The sequence below is a fragment of the Podarcis vaucheri genome, assembly GCF_965113315.1.
Source record: "Podarcis vaucheri genome assembly, chromosome: 16".
NCBI classification, from domain to species: Eukaryota; Metazoa; Chordata; class Lepidosauria; order Squamata; family Lacertidae; genus Podarcis; species Podarcis vaucheri.
In genome coordinates this window covers 13,109,140-13,124,455 of record NC_138754.1, presented here as the reverse complement: position 1 = coordinate 13,124,455, position 15,316 = coordinate 13,109,140, and the positions used below count along the sequence as shown (strand labels likewise).

The 15,316-nt window shown below is 44.9% G+C and overlaps 2 long non-coding RNA genes across 2 annotated transcripts; both read left to right on the top strand.

Moving 5' to 3' along the window:
- The first annotated feature begins 237 nt into the window (after positions 1–237).
- LOC309521245 lies at positions 238–1,792 on the top strand. The gene is made up of 2 exons (XR_014214599.1): positions 238–604; positions 1,465–1,792. It is a non-coding gene; the product is annotated as an uncharacterized lncRNA (long non-coding RNA).
- A 4,252-nt stretch (positions 1,793–6,044) lies between these two features.
- Positions 6,045–15,012, top strand: LOC309520886. Its single transcript, XR_014214462.1, has 3 exons — positions 6,045–6,110; positions 8,762–9,027; positions 14,691–15,012. It is a non-coding gene; the product is annotated as an uncharacterized lncRNA (long non-coding RNA).
- Positions 15,013–15,316: the final 304 nt, after the last annotated feature.

Below are 15,316 nucleotides of genomic sequence, written 5' to 3'. Positions count from 1 at the left end.
AGATCTCGCGCCACTTCCTACGTAACGTGACGTCGCCTTTCTGGCTGCCCTTTTCTGAAGCCACTCCCCCGCCCCTTCTATCCTGTCTGCAAGAGGGCGCAGTACTAACGCGGTGATAACGGCACTTCCGGTATACTGGGAGGGGGAGGGTTTTCCATAGAGATGTATAGGGCTAGAGAGTGATACCGCCGCCGGAGCTGATTTTTTCAGATTCCAAAGCACATGAGCATTTCACCACAGAGGTGCTAAGGAATAGAGCGGCACCATTCCATATAAGCCAAGATGGCGGCGTTCCTCCCCTCCCGGAAGTTTGGGGCTCTGACTCTATGAGCCGCTCTTTTTTTCCCTCTATGGAATCATTACGTTGGCCAATGGCGGCTGCCGATCTCGTTTATAACGGAAGTCCCGGCTCCTGTTAGAGCTCTATGGTCAGCCGCCATCTTGTTCTTGCTTCGTACCGGAGGAGAGGAGGAAGGTTGCATCTCTCGGTCTCATCATGTCCCTGCAGTTGCTGAGAAGAGCGGCGCTCAGGCTGCCCAGCCTGGCTCCCCAGCCTGCCAGAGGCGTCACTGCTAAGCCCCCCAAGGATCCTATAGGGCCCGTGGTAAGGGGGCACAGGGGGAGGGTTATGGGGAGGAGGAGGATCCCGTTTTTTTAAAAAAAAACAGTATTGGAGACGAGAAAACGTAACAGAAATACAGAACCAGGAGGAAAAGCTTCCCAGAAAACAGGTGGCGCGGACCACCGCCGTTTCTCATGGAAATTGGTTACGTAAATCATAAATTATTCCAAATAAAATGATATTTGGATTAGTGTGCACTTGGGGAGGTGATCTTGTGCTGTTCAAAAAACGAGGTGGGTGGGAGGGATACAGACACGTTAGACGTGTGGCTGGTATTCAGCGTAGGCCTTTCCTGTGCTGCACATCTAAAGCAGTTATCGTGCCCCTTTAAACTGTCGTGGTCATTGAAAGATTGGTCATTGAAAGGTGTTTGGTTGGGTGGAATGATGTGTATCAATCAAGCTTGCTGCTAGGAAGGAGTTGAAGTTGGGCTAGAGATTGAGGGTGAGTGAGGACAGACGTCCCTTGTGGACTGCAGTGCAGGCAGGTTTGTGAGTACCTGGGCACCTAAAGTACCAGGTTTGTGAGTACCTGGGCGGTGTGAGGAGAGGGCTTCTGGTGAGAATGTTTGCATAATGCATATAACACAGAGCTTTTATAGATGTCATGTTACAGAGAGCCTTTTGGGTCTACCAAGTAATCCATTAATCTCTTGCTTCCTGTGCTTAGCTGATGTTCTCTGTCAGCTCTCAGTGGTGTCTTGTAGCTGGAGATGTGAACAGCCATGTCTGCGCTGGCATTTAGAGGATTGGATCTAGCCCTGGGGCATCTGCTTGCTGCTGATCCTGCCTTCCCTCAAGTCTCAGGGCTGAGCACTGCTGCTTTTGTCTTCTCTTGTACAGGAGACTGTTATTGGCCTGACCACCTTCTTCATAGCATTCATGGTCCCATCAGGCTGGATCCTGAAGAACTTGGAAAGCTACAAGACCAGAGAATGAAGGAAGAGTGGACCAACCTTCATCAGCCCTGAAGCACAGGTGCTACTTCCTCCCCAGATGCATGGCTTCCTCCATTCCAGGGAAGAGTTCTCTCCAAGGCCAATCTTCCATGGGGACCAGTGTCCTGAAATAGACTCTCTGCTGCTTCCCAGCCATCACAGAGGATGTAGTTCAAGATGGCAGCACTCCGGAGACTTAAATCTGTTACAATAAATCCTGTTACATTCCTGTACTTGTGTCCTCTTTTATCTCTTGTTAACTGTTGGCAGAATACATAGAATTATACTTTGAAATATCCCAAATAAATTGGTGCACAGTTATCTACAGTGGTACCTCACATTACAAACACTTCGGGTTACAAACTCCACAAACCCCACAGGTTGAGAACTTTGCCCCAGGATGAGAACGGAAATTGCACGCTGGCGGCAGCGGGAGGCCCCATAAGCGAAAGCACGCCTCAGGTTAAGAACAGTTTCGGGTTAAGAATGGACCTCCGGAACGAATTAAGTTTGTAACCCGAGGTACCACTGTATGTGCTTCCTCTGAGGAGCGCAAGCAAACTTGCATCTCTTGTTATTATTAATTTATTGATACCCTGCCTTTCCCCCCGATGGGAATCAAAGCAGCTTACAATTGAAAATAAGAATCACTAAAAACATTGGGGGGGGGGGGACAAATTCTGACAGTGAAAAGTTAAAGTGGGGCTTATATTCGCGACCTTACACTGCCAGCAAAGCGGAGTGGCTCCCCCACCACCAGGCAAACAGCCCGGGACCTTGGGCCATGGCGTGCAGCCCGCCTGCTGCTCCCAAACTTCCCTTGAGCCGTGGGAAGGGGGGGAGGCCGCTGGCAAAGCAGCACAGCTCTCCCCCCCCCCCCACGCAACTGGGAGCGCGGGCCATGGCGCGCAGCCCACCCACCGCTCCCCCGAGCACAGGTCAGTTGCAGACCATGGAACTTGCCCTGAAGACAATACAAGTATTTTAAGCACAACATTTTTTTGTGTTTAAAAGGCACAGATGTCTGTTCAATGTGAATGTAGCCCTAAGGTTGCAAAGCAGTGATAGGTGACCCCCCACCTCCTCAAACGGTTGCATCAGAAATAAGCCATGCTATTCCCCTTCCTGTGCAAAAGTGAAAAATAACTTTGCTTGTTTTTGAGCTAATCTGAATTTGGACTGGAGGCCACCAGCTGCAGCCCTAATCCCCAAGCTTCCCTCCCTTATCTCCCCATAAGCCTCCCTGCCTGCCCCCTGCTCCTCCAATACCCTTTCCTTCCCTCCCACCCACCCACTCACTCACCCTCCGAACCCCTTTTTCCTGCCCCACATGCCTGGCTACTGCTGCTGACACAATCTGGGGGAAACAGGAGCAGGGAAGAGAAAGAGGTCTCTTACCACCTCCCGCTGGTGCCACGTCCAAGAAGCCCACAGGGAAACTATTGAAACACCACTTGGGAGAAACTACATTTCCCAGGATCGACTTAGGGACACATTTATTAGGGGATTGTCTTTTTTTATTTCCCCCCTTGAATTTTAAAGGTGCGGCTTATATTTGGGTGCTGCTTATATTCGGGCCAATATGGTACTTTAAAAAGGATAATAATGAAAGCTCAGGGTTTGAGGCACTAATGAAGGTCTTTACAGACACCCAGTTGGTGATCCCCCCCCCATTTAGAATATTGATAATTGAATAGTGTGGATATTTAGGAGTAAAACGGCTAGCAGTAACAGAATGAATAATGTCATGGTCAATTTATTTATATACCCTATTTTCCACAAATGTATTTGTCATTCACATTTTTTTTTAAAAAAAAGGCTAAATAGTCATACAGTTACAATCCATAATAAAAAAGTAAAATAATATGATTACAGCATTAACACTAGAAACCCCCCCCACCAACAATTAACAGTTTAACAGCTCTACACGTACGATTGTGTCGCTGCTCACCCTAGTAATAGGGTTGTCAAATTTGCAGATGACACAACCGTGATTGGGCTCATCTCTGAAAGGGAGGGTGAAACGGACTATAGAGATGAGGTGGAGCGGCTGACAGAGTGGTGCAGAGCTAACAACTTGCTCATAAATACAAGGAAGACAAAGGAGCTTGTGGTGGACTTCAGGAGACAGAAGAGCAATGTCCAGCCACTTTTGATTGATGGGGTCTGTGTGGAGAGGGTAACAACGTTCAGATTTTTGGGCATTGAATTACAAGAGGATCTGTCCTGGAGTGTCAACACAAGGGGGCTTGTGAAGAAGGCGCAGCAGAGACTGTACTTTTTGAGAATTCTAAGGAAAAACCATCTTCCGCAGAAACTGCTGCTTGCCTTCTATCACTGTGCCATTGAGAGCATGCTCACTTATGGCTTATGTGTGTGGTACAGAAGCTGTACTACCCAGGACAGGTTGGGGTTGTGCAGAGTTGTTAAGGCAGCAGAGAGCATTGTTGGCTGCCCACTCTCCACCTTAGAGCAGATTTATGCCACAAGGTGCCATAGGAAGGCACTGGACATAGTAAAAGATCCATCGCATCCTGGTCACTGTCTCTTCGAGCTCCTGCCGTCGGGACGGAGATACAGGACGATGAAGACAAGAACGAGCCGTCTTAAGAACAGCTTCTTCTCCAGAGCGATCTCGGCCCTGAATCTTTCGGACTCCCAATTGGTGCGGCTGGCTGGGGGGTTCAGAGAAAGAGATAGAGCTCAGAGCCCCCCCTTTTCGGGCTGAGCAGTGGTCCACGGTCTCTCTCGTTAACCGGACCAAGAGAAAGGTAAGAAGGAGCGATAGGGAGGAGGGCAGAGATTCAGTTGCCAGGAGATTCCACCCCCTTCCCACCAGTGCACTGGATTTTCCTTTTTCCTTATACTCACACGTCTTCTATGATGATCCCGGGATCGATGAATAAGCCGGCTGGATCCCTCTTTTGCTCCCCGGCTGAACTCCTAGGGCTTTTGATTACCGCCCAGAAGATGGCTGGGGGTCCAAAAGGATCTTCCCAGGCAAAATGGCCTGGAGCCGGCTGAAGATTTCGGGGCCCCCAGTCAGCAGCTCGGGAGAACCACAAGCCCCACGTTGGGCAGCCAACTGTTACGGCTAAAATCTGGGTGCGGGGTTACTCTGCCACCCAGCTCATCGGACTAAGTCCGTGGGTCCCTGCGGAAGAAAATGAGCTCAGCCGGACACAGGAGCAACTGCAGAAGGTCCAAGTTTATTGCGCAACAGGTTCAAGGCGAGATTGAACCCAGAGAAAGGGGTGACATGAACTTTTGAAATTTCCCTCCATATCCCAGAATACAGTGCAAAATACATCCCAGTTACATCATGAATACATTAAGAAGAGGTTGGGTTACACAGATTAACATATGGAGGAGGGAGGGGTGAATATGCAGAGAGCTGGAGATATGCGCAGATAAGCACATCCTGAGAAGGCAATGGTCCATGTTTGCATAGTCTGTCACCTGGCATCGCCTGGTGGAAGGGTTTGGCAGAGTGATTTTGACTGGATTACTTGAGAGATTATGGAGGACAGGGGAGGGGTGATGGAGTCCTAGAGAAATTGAGCAAATATATTGTAGTGAAGAAGACATGCCCCCCCCCTTCCGTAACAAAAGTCATCTAATCTTCCTTGCTGTATTATACTGTATTGTTTTAATTAGTGTTTTTATAGTTGTTTTGATTTTGTGTGGAGTGCCCTACCTGGGTAGATGGAGCAGCCAAGTAATTTTGTTGTCCCCGAGAGGGGGCAATGACAATAAAGATATTATTATTATTATTATTATTATTATTATTATTATTATTATTATAGGCCATATTGTAAGTGAGCATAAAGATCACCCAAAGGTCAAGTAAAGCTATCTAATAACTTCCACATCCAAAAGTAGTACCCAAAGCTGACAGTATTTACACGCCCAAAAGTCCTCTCAGAGCTGGAGAGTGGAATAAGGAAGGTAGAACCAATCCCTCCCCGGACAATGGTCAATGTAGGGTTTTATCCAATGCTAGTCTTGCAAAGACTTGATCAGTTGCAATTAATGAACTCAAGGTAGTCATGCTCATTAAATTCAGTGGGTTTACTCTGAGTGAAGGTTACCAGATTTTTTTCAATGAATCTGGGGCCACTTTTCAACTTCAATGGATTTTGTATGGGGGCTGATTTGTAAATCCAGGGACTGTCTCCGGAATACGGGGATGTCTGGTAACCTTACTCTGAGTACGGCCAGCATAGGATTCAATCCACAATCTCTTTAAAAGAGCTACTACAGCTGCTCCATCCTGGCCTTTTAATGGCTCAACAAATCATTTAATCCCCCAGCTCTTGCCAAGAGGCATCCATAGCCACGTGGAGAAAGGCAGGAATCAAGCAGGCCAATGAAAAAACTGGCTGACTTCGTTCCAATTTGTAGGAAAGCAGGAGTGGATCTGACTGGCTGGCCAGTTAGTAAGGGGGCGGGAAGCAGGGGGGCGTTCAACCTAAACGCTCTTTATACAAGTGTTGATGGGTGTTTCTTGCAACTTCATTCAAGCAGTGCAGTTTCTAAAGACATTTTTATGTAGGTAGTTTGTGTTCAACACTTTAGAGATGTGTGCATATCTAATATAAGTTACAATGCTAACTTGTCTGGGTCAGAAGCTAAGGTTTACTGATTTGCAGTAGGGGTTTATTCCCAGGTAAATAGGGTTAGCATTGCAGCCTTCCTCTCATGACTTGGTTGGCTTGCTGAAATAGATATGATGGTTTTATGGTTTCTTGCTTAGTAATTACTTGCTTCTTATGGTTTCTTACAATTATACAGTATAATATATTGTTAAGGTTGTACATGGTTTGGGCTGATTTCCCCCAGGCTTATTTTCTCCTCCAGTACAGTGGTACCTCGGGTAAAGTACTTAATTCGTTCTGGAGGTCCGTACTTAACCTGAAACTGTTCTTAACCTGAAGTTTAACTAATGGGGCCTCCTGCTGCTGCCGCGCTGCCGGAGCACGATTTCTGTTCTCATCCTGAAGCAAAGTTCTTAACCTGAAGCACTATTTCTGGGTTAGCGAAGTCTGTAACCTGAAACGTATGTAACCTGAAGCGTATGTAATCCAAGGTACCACTGTATTGTATTCTGCTTTGGGAAAATATTGAAAGATGATAAATATATGTAAGTAAATTGTTAATTTCTAAGGTGCAACGAAACTTTTGAGTGTCTTGTAATAGACCGACATAGCTACTCATCAAGAAACGAATCGCCTCCCACTCCCTGTTTTTTTTTTAGTTTTCAAAAACAGGATAGGGTGTTTTTTATGATGGCATGTTACTTTCCTTCTGCTGTTCTGAATCTAATGATTGTTCTTTTATTTGGAAGTTTTAAAGTTTGGCAAAAAAAGGGGGGGGGGAGAGAGAGAGACTGTGCCCTGCAAGCTTTTTAGCAGCAGTTGCTTTTTCATTCAAAACGAGTTTCGAGTTCCCGTCATATTGGAATCAATTAAAATGCATTGAAAGTGTGTTGCCCCTCATTGGCAGTAGGTGGCGCAGTTGTGTGGTTCTAGGTCATTCTCTGGTTAAAGATACAGATAGGTAGCCGTGTTGGTCTGCCATAGTCAAAATAAAAAAATTCCTTCCAGTAGCACCTTAAAGACCAACTAAGTTAGTTCTTGGTATGAGCTTTCGTGTGCATGCACACTTCTTCAGATACAGTGTATCTGAAGAAGTATCTGAAGAAGTATCTGAAGAAGTGTATCTGAAGAAGTGTGCATGCACACGAAAGCTCATACCAAGAACTAACTTAGTTGGTCTTTAAGGTGCTACTGGAAGGAATTTTTTTATTTTGGTTAAAGAGACATCTAGCTTTGCTTGGTTGTGATTCATTACATTTTATATTTTGCCTTCTGCCCAAGATGTAGCTCAAGACGGTGTATGTGGGGCTTCCAGTCTTCCATCCTGGTGGTATCAGGACAAAGACGAACTTTGCATTAGCAAGCTTGCTAGACTTATCATGTGTTTTTAGGACCATATCCTGGGAATCTATTCTAGCCCATGGGTAGGCAAACTAAGGCCTGGGGGCCGGATCCAGCCCAATCGCCTTCTAAATCCAGCTCGTGAACAGTCTGGGAATCAGCGTGTTTTTACATGAGTAGAATGTGTCCTTTCATTTAAAATGCATCTCTGGGTTATTTGTGGGACCTGCCTGGTGTTTTCACATGAGTAGAATGTGTACTTTTATTTAAAATGCCTCTCTGGGTGATCTGTGGGGCATTGGAATTCGTTCATTCCCCCCCCCCCAAATATAGTCCGGCCCCCAACAAGGTCTGAGGGACAGTGGACCGGCCCCCTGCTGAAAAAGTTTGCTGACCCCTGATCTAGCCTCTTAGCAGCAGTATAGTATAGTGGAAAGATTGTGGTTGCACTCAGGTCCAGCTTGTGGGATTCCCACAATCATCTGGTTGTCCATAATGAGAACAAGAGGCTGGAAAGATTCTTGCCTTGCAGGGGGTTGGACTAGATGACCCTTGGGGTCCCTTCCAACTCTACAGTTCTATGACTATGTGGGAATTTGGCCTGATCCAGCAGAGCTCTTCTTGAGGCAGAAATGTTCTTGGGTTTTTCATGTGAATTGAGGATGCCCCCGGAGCCTCCTCACAGGAAAACTAACTAGCTCTTATATAGTAAGATGGTAGCTCCACCGATGGTTCACTTTTTTGCCTGGTATAGTAAAAGTTTTGTGAAAAGTTTCAGAAAGCCCAGCTTTCCCTCCTTCCCATCTTTTGCAAGCAACAGGGAGCGGTGACAGACCCTTGGGACATAGATCAATATGATAAGTTACTCTCCTGCTGATGGCCGTAGTGTCATGGTTTGGCTAACTCCTGTTGCATTAGTTATATTGGTGTTCTTGGGTCCCCAAATGTTGGACTACAAATGCCATCTTCCCTAGCTATTTTTAGCCTGTCAGGGATGATGGGAGTTGTAGTCCAGCAACATCTTGGAATACAGGGTGCTATATCACAGGCAAGTCCTATTTCCTTGGTCCAAGCAATGCTCTGTGTTGGCAACTCCCCCCCCCCCCATGATTTGCATATAGCATTTTAGTTTCATGCTCCAATTACAGGGGAGGCAAGTGGCTAAAACATGGCTGGACAACCTTTTTCAGCCTGAGGGTTAAATCTCACTTCTGGGTTGGCTGTTTTTTTTGCTTCCTTCCGCTATGCTCCTTTTCCTCCCAGGGACACCATGTTGGAAGCCAACGCCACACCTGATGACACGAAGGCTTCCGTTCAAGAAATCCCAGAAGGTCCCAGAGCGGTCCAGACCCCTCTGAAGAGCCAGCAGGAGAAGAGGAGTATAGAAGAGAGGTTGGGATTGTACCACACCCTGCCCAAGAGACGTGAACGCATTGGCTTCTATAAGGGCAGGCCCATCTCGTCCAAAGTAGACTCCTTCCGACTGAAGAAGCCCTTGTAGGCCTGCCATGGCTGAGTCTTCCCCTTTGGTAAGTCTTCCCTTCTCCCAGCCTCCCAAGTATGGGTAAGGGCAAAGGGCCATAGCTCAGGGGCAGGGCATGTGCTTTGCATGCAGAAGGTCCCCGGTAGCAGGATCAGTCCCCAGCATCTCCAGGTGGAGCTGCGGAAGACTCGCTATTTGATGCCCTGCCTGCCAATCAGTAGAGACCACGGGTCTTCAACCCATAGCTAGGTCGTGAGGCCATCTCAGGTGGGTTGTTGCTACCATAAAAATATTCAATAAACGTTCATATTTAATATATTTTCAAGTAATTTAAGAGTAGTTTAATAGTAATAATAAATTTTTATTTATACACCGCCCTTCCTGGTTCAGAAAACCGGGCTCCGGGTGGCTAACAACAAATTTAAAACACTTAATCGATGCAACAAAAAACAGCATAAAATGCAGTATAAAACGTGCATAACAATAAATTCAGAATTCAAAAATCAATTTAGGGGGGAAATCCAGCCAATAAACATTAGATGATCACCAGGGCTAGCTGGCTAAATTAGTCCTATTTGGGCCAGTGAGGAGACCAGAGGAGAATTAGCTGTGGGATCCCAGAGCAGGTAATCTTCATAAAAAGGGGAGGGGGAAGGAAGAAAGGGGAATAAACTACCAGGCTAAGTGATTTACTAGTCAAGTTGCATCTGCTTCCTGACTTAGGGGTCTAAGTGGAGCCCCAGTGAGCTCAACTAAACTTACTTCTGCTTTCCTGGGATTCACTGAATTCAGTAGGGCTTGCTTGTGAGTAGACACGCATCTGCTTGCACTGCTTACCGACAAACACCCTCCCCATCATTCTCACATGGTACCCAACCTCCCATTTCAGCATAAGGCTGCCAGCTAAACCTTCTCCCCTCCATTCTGTCCCCCCCCAAAAAAAAGCCTTCCTCCCACCAATCTCCTTTTTTTATCAAAGGGAGGAAGGGCAAGCCAAAAGACAATCTCCTTTAAATAAAAAAACTTTCCTTTTTGATATGGAGGAAAGCTATTTAGGGGAAAACAACAACATAAACACCACCAGAAAACAAAAATAATAACTATTCTGCCTCTTTTTTCCCTAATAGAAAAAAGAAAGAAGTCCAGTCATGAGGGGGTTCCTCCTGGATTGTTAGCAGACTCTGCATAAATAGCTGAGCTCTAAGTGGGAAGATACCAGTGAAACTGAAAGAGTTTGCTGGTTTGTGTGAGGGCTTATCTTCATTTCTTAGGAGGGAGGAGGCAAAGAGCAAATAAAGCTGGAGACACAGTGCCTGCAAATTACAGTGGTACCTCAGGTTACATATGCTTCAGGTTACATACGCCGCTAACCAGAAATATTACCTCAGGTTAAGAAGTTTGCTTCAGGATGAGAACAGAAATTGTGCAGCAGCGGCAGCAGGAGGCCCCATTAGATAAAGTGGTGCTTCAGGTTAAGAGCAGTTTCAGGTTAAGAACCGACCTCCAGAACAAATTAAATACTTAACCTGAGGTACCACTGTATCTGCAAAGTAACTGAAGTATGGGTTCAGCTGAGCTTACCCCTGGGAAGCTGTTAAGTGTCCACCTTTTGTTCACAGGTATACTGCCTTTTTGAAACACTTACCGTACCACAATGTTATTTCAATACCGGTAATAAAGGTATTCAACAGTACAGCCAAACCTCGGTTGTAATCTGATCTGGAAGACCGTTCGACTTTTGAAACGTTCAACAACCGAGGCGCAGCTTCTGACTGGTTGGAAGAGCTTATTGCACTCAAGCGGAAGCCGCGTTGGACGTTCGGGTTCCAAGAAACGTTTGAAAACCGGAGCATTTGCTTCCGGGTTTTTGGCGTTTGGGAGCCGAAACGTACTATAACGGAGGCATTCGGGAACCGAGGTTTGACTGTATGACGATTTATTGCACAGCCCTAGACATGGCTCCTTGGTTTGAAAAAGGTTCCCCTGTTACTGTAAGGACAGAATACTATGAATTATGGAAAGGATTTGCTGTGATAATTATTAATCAAGATACAAGAGATGGGAGGAGGAGGAGGTCATGGAAAGAAGGTAATGAAATTGGAGGATTTGGAAATGATGGTTTTGTTTTTTCCTTTTCTTTTTCTGTTTTTGTCTTTTCTCCTTGTAATTTTGTCTTTTCTATTTTTTTGTGATTTTTTTAAAAATTCTTTTTTCAATAAATATCATTTTTTTTAAAAAAAGAAAAAGTTTCCCTGTTAGGCTGTTGGACTAGGATTTGGGAGACCCACTCAACCTTGATGCTCACTGGGTAATGTTGGGACAGCATCTGTCTCTCAGCCTAGCCAACCTCGTGGGGCGGTTGTGAGGGAAATATGGAGAGCAGGCCACCTTTAGCTCCTTGCAGGAAAGGTGGGATATCAATGGAGCAATTCAGTAAGTAAGTAAATAAAACTACTCCCATTCTCATCCGCTTTGGGTCCATTTCCTCCCTTAGAAGCCAACTCTTGAGGAGAAATGAATGTGTCCCTTTATCCGCAGCCTGCATCTCCCACATTGCAAGAGCCAAAGTATGTTTTGAACTGTTGGTGACATACTGTCAGACAACTGTGCGCTGTTGTTTTTCTAATATATATTTAACCCAAAAGAACAAACAGTTCTGGCTTTTAAATCTGTGTTGAACAGACTGCTGCAAAGCTAAACAAAAACAAGCTGGGGGGGGGGACTCCCCTCCTGTCCTCAGCAGTGTAGAGTAGAGGCGAAGCTGAGGCTCCAGAGAAAACAACCCTTTCCCCCTCTGAAATGCCGGAGGTATGTTTTTACGTCCCCTGAGGTTGTGTATGTGCTGTACCTTTAAAACACATTCTATCCTTCAAGAATTATAAGCGCTGTAGCTTACCCCTCGAAGAATAAGAACTGTAGTTTAAGGGTGCTGGGAATTGTAGCTTTGTGAGGGGTAAATGACAGTTCCCAGGATTCTTGGAGTAGGAAGGAAGCCACGTGCTTTTAAATGAATGGTGTGGATGTGACCTGACACAATTGTCAAATCAATTCATTATATTTGTTACCATGACAGAATGTTTTGTAAGCCTTGAAAATTAGTTGATCACTGCATGCTTACACACACTTTTACACACACACACACACACACACACACACACACACACACACGCTACATGGGGCTTTGCTTCTCCACTTCAGGTCCAGCTGCGTTATTACCTGCCCCACAGGTGGGCGTAGCTTGGGCAAAATGGCCTTGTGGGACCCAATGGGGAGGCTTAGTGGGCATAGCCAAGGGCTGCAGATTCCCCACCCCTGTCTTAGCTAATCTGAAGCCATCTACAAGTTTCTATTGGAAATTTGTGCTTTGTAAGACAGGACTCTATTCTTTTATTTCTGGTAGTCCATTCCCTTCAGATCTTATCATTTCTCAGATGCCTTCGTACACTTCTTTTGCTGCTGTAAACAAGTACTTTGACTTTTCTCCATTTTAAATTGCTCCGCAACTGTCGAGTAATTGCTGTATTGATCTTTGTCTGGAAATGTCAAGTTTCTCCAACTGTCCTTCTAGAGAATTTTCCTGCTACATACCGTAATTATCATCTGGTTTCACTTTTGCTGCTCTACTAAACTGGCAGGATCTTTAAAAATAAATAAATCTGCATGAGCTAAGGCAGGTAAATCAGTATTTGACCTTAACGACATTTAAATGCTGTATTCATATGTCTTATTTTAATTTGGCTTCTGTTTCCATCCAAGTGTTTCTTCAAAGTAATCATAAAACGACCAATTAGTACATAGAGTGCCTGGGGAGGGGGGGGGTTGTCAAGCTTTTACCTTTTACAATCTGAATAAATGTTTACTAATTACAGGTAACCCTGCATTAATCTCATCTGACCTCCTGGTTAATATGGGAAACAACATTCCGTTGGGCTTCGAGATAGCTGTGAACGAGCAGATTAATGAGTGCTAATGACGGTGCCGATCTGTTGCAAAACCAATTAACGCAGATTGGAACGTTGTTAAAATCCATTTTTTAAAAATAAAATAAAATAAATGAGCTTCCTTATCTTCCTTGTGGAAGCTTCCTTGTGGAATAAATATGGGGCTTTGTACCTTTTTTGCAAAATGGCAGATAATGAGAAGATGTGTGAGTTATCTTCCATAGAACTGGGTGTTGTGTGTCAAATTATTGAAAGGGGTGAGAGGTTGGGATAAATTGTAATTGACTTGGCTATTCTTTATGAAGTAGCATCACTAAATCAAAAGGCCAAGCTGCAAATGATTAATAATACTGAAACAAGCAACTGGGAGGATCATGACTGGATAGCTCAGTCAGTTAGAGCATAGTGCTGAAAACGCCAAGGAGGCTGCAGGTTCAGTCCCCATATGGGACAGCTGCACAGGGGGTTGGACTAGATGATCCTCAGGATCCCTTCCAACTCTACAAATATATGAATCTATGACAGCTATGTGCTGTGACCTGTAGGTCAGCTAGGAAGCTGGACACGTCTTTTATTTGAATTTATTGTTTTAAAACTGGGAGTTTCCATAACCATACTTGTGGGCACCTCCTCCTTTTCTACAATCTCCTATTTCCTACTGTGAAAGCAACAGCCTTCCCCTGCCCTCCATGGCATTTGCCTCAGCAGCACCTGTTCACAGGTACATTTCACTTGTACATGGAAGTTCCATTTAGATGCCATGGGTCATAAATATACCTTTCTCCACAAATTTGGCTGCCTCTAAACTGTCGGCATTGTGTAGAAGGAATTCAAGCAGACATTGAGAAAGTTAGGTTTGTGTAATTAAAGCACTTAGTCGCCCTAGCTCTACAATCCCGCTTAAAAAGAAGGAAAGAAATGGATGTTTTGTGGTTAGGAAAGTGACAGTGAAATGTACTGGAAAGTGTAGGAAGAATTAATGATTAATGAGATATCTGACCACTGTGCAAGCAAATAAGGACAGATGCAGGAAGAATACTTGTTGCCCTTTATTCTTCCCACAGAGAAATTGGAGCAAGTGCTCAATAAAGACTGGATATAATCTAACCTCTGCATAAACTTTGTGCAAGCAAATCGGGATGAACGCTTGCTAAACAGGTCAACTGGAGGTGCCCTTTTGTTAACCTGCTGCTTTTTACAGGCATTGAAATGGTCATGTTGCATCCTGAGGTGGTAAATTCCATGTTAAGTGAACCTTCTTAGAAGGAACCTAAAATGCTATGAGAGAAGTAAAGGTAAAGAGACCCCTGACCATTAGGTCCAGTCGTGGCCGACTCTGGGGTTGCAGCGCTCATCTCGCTTTCTTGGCCGAGGGAGCCGGTGTACAGCTTCCAGGTCATGTGGCCAGCATTACTAAGCCGCTTCTGGCGAACCAGAGCAGCGCATGGAAGCGGTTTACCTTCCTATTTATCTACTTGCACTTTGGCGTGCTTTCGAACTGCTAGGTTGGCAGGAGCAGGGATTCGAACCGCCGACCTTCTGATCGGCAAGTCCTAGGCTCTGTGGTTCAACCCACAATGCCACCCATGTCCCATGAGAGAAGTAAGATTAACTAAAACAAGAAAGGAAGACTAGTACTACAGTTTTGCCTTCTCGAAAGGGTCACTGTGAGGCATATGCATTTGATCTCAATGTGCAGCTTTGTTTTTTTAAAGATCTGCAGTGTTTTCTTTCTGCTAAACTATTTTCTCCTCCTTCTTTCTTACAGTTCTGTTACTAGGATTCTGGTGCATCCATGAAGCAAACATCTCTTTGGATAAATTAAGAGCCGCAACGACCTGCCGTATGAAATTCCATACACATTCACAAGCACCAATATGAACTGCATTTTGCTTGTCTCTAGCAGGGTTGCTCTGGTCTCTTCCTCCTCCTTGCCCTCTGCATTCTTCTTCTTTTTGCAAACCTTGAAGCTTTCAATTCTAAAGAATGTTCATATGGCAAACACTTCCATGTTAGAAGGATTAAGTTGGGGCACTGAATATGTATATAACTTCTGCTGTACAAAATGATTCTCCTCTGCTTCTCATTAGGTTTCAGCGTTATTTCATTATTATCATTTTGTAATAAGATTTGAAACCTCTTCAGGCTTTTAGTATACTTAAGATGAAAAGCTTTCTATTTCTTTGCTGTGTTGAGAGAAATGAGTGCTACCTTCTATCTTCATACACCAGTATTTGCTGAATTATCAGGATAGTATATGATGAACCAGATCGCAAAATAAAAACAGGAGTAAATGTATACTAAAATTGGTACTAACATATAACACATTGAAAGTCAGGGTGTGAAAAGGTAACAGGTACAAGGACCCATTTCACCCTGATAAAACATGGCCAG